The sequence below is a fragment of the Neofelis nebulosa genome, chromosome 2 (genome assembly GCF_028018385.1).
Source record: "Neofelis nebulosa isolate mNeoNeb1 chromosome 2, mNeoNeb1.pri, whole genome shotgun sequence".
In the NCBI taxonomy this organism is placed as follows: domain Eukaryota; kingdom Metazoa; phylum Chordata; class Mammalia; order Carnivora; family Felidae; genus Neofelis; species Neofelis nebulosa.
Window position 1 is genome coordinate 146,830,383 of NC_080783.1, and position 6,699 is coordinate 146,837,081.

General features: G+C 36.0%; 1 long non-coding RNA gene across 1 annotated transcript; it reads left to right on the forward strand.

Annotated features, from left to right (window-relative positions):
• Positions 1-2,408: 2,408 nt before the first annotated feature.
• On the forward strand, positions 2,409-6,213 carry LOC131504418 (uncharacterized). Its single transcript, XR_009257982.1, has 2 exons — positions 2,409-5,129; positions 5,217-6,213. It is a non-coding gene; the product is annotated as an uncharacterized LOC131504418 (long non-coding RNA).
• Positions 6,214-6,699: the final 486 nt, after the last annotated feature.

The window sequence follows — 6,699 nt, forward strand, 5'->3', positions numbered from 1 at the left end:
TTTTCAATTTGCAACCCTATATATAGTTGTCCTCAATTTGCTTTGCCAAATTGTAATCTTTTTTCCTCTGTGTTATATGTATAGTATAAATTCCCCAAAGGCAGAATAAAATCCAAAAAATGTTCGTTAAAATATTTGCAAAGTCTGAGGATAGGAAAAGTGTTGAACATGTAAGAGATTTATTGGAATCTCAGCTTGAATTCTAACTGCAAGTACTTATGAAAATGTAAATATTAACATGAAATATCTGGCAGTTCTTATAATAAGTGTAAATTGAATTAGAAAAAAAATCAATGGCCTTGAAAACAGGTCATTTGAAATTAGCCAGTTAGAGGAATAAAAAGAAAAAGAGTAAGGAAAGCATATGGGACCTATCGGATATCATCAAGCAAAGAAATATATGCATTATGGGAGTAAAAGAGGAGAAAACAGATAAGGACAGAAACTTTATTTACAGAAATAATGGCTGAAAATTCCCCAAATCTTGGGAGGGATGTGGACATCCACATTCATGAAACTAAAGGACCCTAAGCAAAATCAACCAAAGAAGATTGTCTCAAGAAACATTATAGTCAAATTCTCAAAATTCAAAGACAAAAGAGCTTTGAATGCAGCAAGGGAAAAGTGATTTGTCACATACAAGGGAATCCCCAGAAGGCTATCAGTGAATTTTTTTTTCTTTTTATTTAAAAAAAAATTTTAGGGGTGCCTGGGTGGCTCAGTTGGTTAAGCATCCAACTTTGGCTCAGGTCATGATCTCACAGTTCATGGGTTTAAACCCCACATCAGGCTCTGTGCTGACAGCTCAGAGCCTGGAGCCTGTTTCAGGATTCTGTGTCTCCCTCTGTCTCTGCTCCTTCTTAATTCATGCTGTTTCTCTCTCTCTCTCTCTCAAATGTTTTAATAAACACTAAAAAAAAAAATAAATAAACATAAGAATATTTATGAGGTAATACATTAAGACTCCCCAGTGGTTTTTTTGTTTTGCTTGATTTACCTGCTAGCACTGGTTTGATGATAACAAGTAAGTTTTTGTCTTAATGATTGCAGACCGGTGTAGAAACAAGGGGCCTAGTCCAAGTCCGTCGTTGGGAGGAGACCATAAGGAGAGGGAGTGGGAACAGGATGAAGGTGTAGGCTGAGCAAGGTGGCCCGAGTGATGCCTCTTAGAGGACTGGGAGGTCCATGTACAGCCTGACTGCAGAGAGGACACAGCTATAATTTACCTCCAGGGCCTTTTTAGGACTGCTGCACCCCCACCCCTCCTCTCTCACAAGGGGGTCGGAACTGATAGGTTCCATAGCAATCATTTCTTCTGCCCTCTCCTTTCATACCAACAGCTACCCTGGGTAACAGTATTATAACAGGACAGTGACATACAGGTATGCCTTTGTCCTGAGAAGAAGTAAGACATTTAAACTTTATTATAACTGAACAAATAAAACCTGAGTTTTAATATCTTTATTAAATGTCTGAATTACTTGTCTAAATCTTATTACCATAATAGCTTAGATATAAAATAAAATACCAATATTTTTCTCCACTAATAATAGACACATAGGAAAAAGCAAACATCAAGAAGCAAGAGAGGTCCATTTTCTCCTCTCTTTGGGGAAAACATTTTATAATTGTTTTTAAACTTCACCTTTGTTTGGAAGAATACTATGCAGGCCTGTACTTGAAAATGAATTTTTTTATGTTAAAACAACTTGTAGTAAGTATAACAATGTTTGGCGAAACAGTGTTTAATCCTGGTTACAGGTGGTTTTTGCTGAAATGAGCATAAGTCCAAAAGAAAATAGAAAGTGCTTATAAGAACTATGATAGTTTTTGGCTCCTAGCATGTATATGTTAAATCCACGTATACTTTTTATATACTTTATAATGAATTTCATACTCTACCAGTAAGGTCTTCAGAGGACATTTACTATTACTGCACAAAATGCCCAAGCATTTCTATTAGGTAAAATTGCAAGTAAAACAGCTTACAATAAAAATTTCTTTGGCGTTCTTTCACTAGCAATTTTATCATTACCTGATGAAATAAAAATATTTCAGTAAAACCAATTGATGTAAGCGATACATATACTAGAATTCATATTTTAAAAAATTTTTATATTTATTTTTGAGAGAGAAAGAGAGAATGCAAGCAGGGGAGGGGCAGAGAGAGAGACACACACAGAATCCGAAGCAGGCTGCAGGCTCCAGGCTTACAAGGTGTCAGCAGAGAACTCGACATGAGGCTTAAACTCAAGAACCATGAGATCATGACCTGAACTGAAGTTGGACGCTTAACCGACTAAGCCACTCAAGTGCCCTTCAGGGAATTTCTTAACAGAACCTTTGCAGGGAGATGATATATTCAAAGTGCAAAAAAAAAAAAAAAAAAAAAAAAAAAAAATGCCAACCAAGAACACTATGCCTGGCAAAGTTGTCCTTCAGAAATGAAGAAGAGATAAAGACATTCTCAAACAAAAGCTGAGGGACTTCACAAATCCTGCCTTACAAGGAATGTTCAAGGGACTTCTACAAGTCAAAACAAAAAGAGTACTAAGTAACAAAATGAAAACGTATGAAAGTGTAGAGCTCACTGATAAAGGTAAATATATGATCAAATTTAGAATATGCTAATATGGTAATGATGGTGCATAAATCACATTTAACTCTAGTATAAAAGTTAAATTACAAAATTATTAAAATAACTAAAACAATAATTTGTTGATGGATACACAATATTAAAAGATGTAAAGTATGGCATAAGTAGTATAAAATGTGGGAGAGAGACAAGATGTAAGAGTGTAGTTTTGGTATGTGATTGAAGTTAAGTTGTTACCAGCTTAAAATAGACTATAATAAATATAATTTTATGTATGCTTTATGGTAATCACAAAGAAAAATTCTCTAGTAGATACATAATACATAGAAAGAAAAGAATCAAAACATGCATTTTTTGTAAAAAATCAACAAATCACAAAGGAAGACAGCATGAGAGGAAAAAAGGAACAAAGAAACTACAAAACAGTCAGAAAACAACAAAATGGCAGGTATAAGTCCTTACCTATCTTAATTATTTTCAAAGTAAACTAATTAAATTCTCTAAGACAGAGTAGCTGAATGGATTTTAAAAAACAGGAGTTAAAATCCTTTAAAATTAAAAAGAACAGACTCCAACAGTATGCTGCCTACTAGAGATTCCATTTAGCTTTAAGGACACACACAGACTAAACTTTGTTTATGAGTTATAAGAATTTTTATGAAGCTTTGGTACATGATTGAAGTTGTTACCAGCTTAAAATAGGCTGTAATAAATGTGTTTTATGTACGCTTCATGTGAAGTTTTATGAAGTTTCTACATACAGGATCTTGTTATCTGCAAACACAGATAATTTTCTTCATGCTTTCTGATTTGGATTTCTTTCTTTCTTTCTTTCTTTTTTTTAAGGAAAACATGATTTAAATGCGTTTGGAAAGTGTTTTTTATTTTATTTTATTATTTTTTTTTTTTTAAAGAGAGAGAGTGCAAGTCAGGGAAGTATACAGGGAGACAGAGGGAGAGAATCTTAAGCAGACTCCACACTCAGCACACAGCCCAATGCAGGGCTCGATCTCACAACATGAGCCAAACTCAAGAGATCATGACATGAGCCAAACTCAAGAATTGGGCACTTCACTGACTGAGCCACCCAGGCGCCCCTGATGTGGATTACTTTTATTTATTTCTATTGCCTAATTGTTTTGGCTAGGGCTCCAGTACTATGTTGAATAGAGGTGGTGAGAATGGGTATCCTTGTCTTGTTCCTGATCATCACTGAGTATAATGTTAACTGTGGGCTGTTATATATGGTCTATACTCTGTTGAGGTACATTCTTGTATACCTAGTTTATGAGTATTATTTTATCATAAAAAGATGTTGAATTTTGTCAAATGTTTTATATGCATATATCGAGATGATCATATGATTTTTATCCTTAATTATATTAACGTGGTGTATCATGTTTATGGATTTCCTTATGCTGAGCCATCCTTGCATCACAGAGAAAAATCAACTAATATTTGACAAGGATGCCAAGAATACACAGTGGGGGAAATTATAGTCTTTTCCACAAATGCTGTTGGGGAAAAATAGATATCATATGCAAAAAAATTAAATTGCACCCTTCCTTTACACCATCCACAAAAATCAACTCAAAATGAATTAAAGACTTCAACACAAGACCTGAAATGGTAAAATTCTTAGAGAAAAACAGAGCAGATCTTTTTGACATTGGTCTTGATGATGTTTTCTTAGATAGGACACCAAAAATACAGGCCACAAAATCAAAAATAGACAGATAAGACTACACCAAGCTTCTGCAAAGCAAAGGAAACAAGAGAATGAAAAGGCAACCTATGGAATGAAAGAAAATATTTGCAAATCATATATCTGATTTGGGCTATATGCCCTTGATCAACTGAGGTTTATTAATTAATGTAATTCACCATACTAAAAGTCTGAGGAATAAAGACCACTTAATTATATAAATAAATGCAGATAAACCTCAACAAAATAATATAGCCGTTCGTGATAAAACTCTAAGCAAACTCGGAGTAAAAATTAACTTCTTTGAGCTGATAAAGGCATCTACAAAAGCCCTACAGATAACATCATATTTAATGATGAAAAACTGCTTTGCCACTAACTCAGAACAAAGCAAGTAAGTCTAGTCTCACCACTCCTGTTCAACACCACCCATCCAGAAAATCCCAGGGAATCTACCAAAACAACCTCTTTGAACTAATAGGTCATAAGATATAAGATCAACACACAAATCAATCTTCAGGACTCCATCTCCTGTTCTATTGATCTATGTGCTCATTTTTGTGCCAATACTATACTGTTTTGATTAATTACAGTTTGTAATATACCTTGAAATCTGGGATTGTGATACTTCCAGGTTTGTTGTATAATATTGTAATATGTTGTATAGTGCCAGATGGTGGTGACCGCAGTTATGGTAAACATTGGGTAATGTGGAGAATTGTCGAATCAATATTTTTGAAACAGTGCTGACAATACTGACCCCATCATTGACTGTGTGTTCCAGGCCCCTTGGTGATTAGCTTACATACCTTGGAAATGCCCATCAAGGTAGGGATTTGGGGGGAGGGGGGCTTGCTTTGGCCTCCCAGGAATCTGTTAGAGATAACGTATTTCTTTCCTCTTCCTGATGCATAGGTAGTACCACAAGCACTAACTGAAGTAGCCGTCAGTTAGGTGCTCGCAAGCCCTTTGAGGAACACGCAGACCCTTTGAGCTCACTACAGTGCCCCTTTTGTGTGGCCCCTCGCTCTATAAAATCTGTGGACTAAGGTCTGAATTTTGTGGAGCGTAACTATGCAGGTGACATGGATCATCCTCCACCGGATCCTTCCTGTCAGTAAGTTTCCCTGAGTAAAACTGTGCAAACTGTATGGAGTGGCCTGCTTTATTTTCCAGTCTCAAAGTGGCTTCTCAGTTTGGGGGACACTTTCCTGTCTCTTCTCTACCTTCTAACAATGTTATATGATGTGGGAATAATGGGGTTCAGAGCCCATGGCCAAGAAAGAATTCTTGAGACATCTTCAGTGCAAAAAGGTGGTTTTATTAAAGCACAGAGACAGGACCCATGGGCAGAGAGAGCTACACTAGGGTTGTGAGCAGTGGCTGATTATATATTTTCAGATTGGGAGGGGGTTAGGGATAGCGTAAGTCTATAAGGAATTTTGCAAGCAAGGTTTCCAGGACTTGAAGGGGGCTAGCTGTTGTTAGGAAAAGGTCATTTATTACTGTCTAGGGAAACCTCAGTCACAAGACCCTCCAGATGTATATCAGTGGGCCATATCCTTGGAGGATGATTGCTAACATCTATCTTGAGGGGAGGGGACAGAGATAAAGGATGTTTCCAAAGGAATTTTTATATGTTAAAGTAGACTTACAGGATCCTGGGGGGTCAAGATGATGTTAAGCTAAGATTGCCTTTTGCCTTTATCAAAGTGTTAGCATCAAGGCAGCTGAGCTCCCAAAGGAAGGTCACTCTGCCTGTTTCAAAGATTTGTCAGTGAGTTGTAGATAGTAGGGAAATTTAACTTGTTCTTATTGCCTTTGTTTCCCACATCATTGTACACTTGAAATTAACATAACATTGAATGTCAATTTTACTTCAGTAATAATAAAAAATGTATCTTCAACTGCATTTTTATATACAAGTAATGAACAACTGGAAGCCAGAATTTAAAAAAACAATGCCATTTACAACAACACAAGAAATACTTAGGTATAAATCTAACAAAACATTCAACAGAATCTCTATGCTGAAAATTATTCTAAGACCAAGAGATTTTAGGATAGACCATGACCCATGAACCTCCTTAGATTCTCTCCCCTAGCAGTTTTTACAATGTTCCTTCTACTGGCTGTAGAGAAGGTTCAAGACCCTTTTTTATCTAGTATTAGCCCTGACAAAAGTATATGCCTAACATTGGTTAAGTTCCATTGAGCACTAAAAATATGTCCATTGTGTGTGTTAGGATTTCTCCAAGTAGAAAGAGGAAAAAATATGACCCTGAACTCAGAATGACAAAAAATATTTCTACTCGATTTGCACACACACACACACACACACACACACAACCTTCCCATCCACTGGGAGTTCTTTGACAAAAAGGAATTCATAGAACAC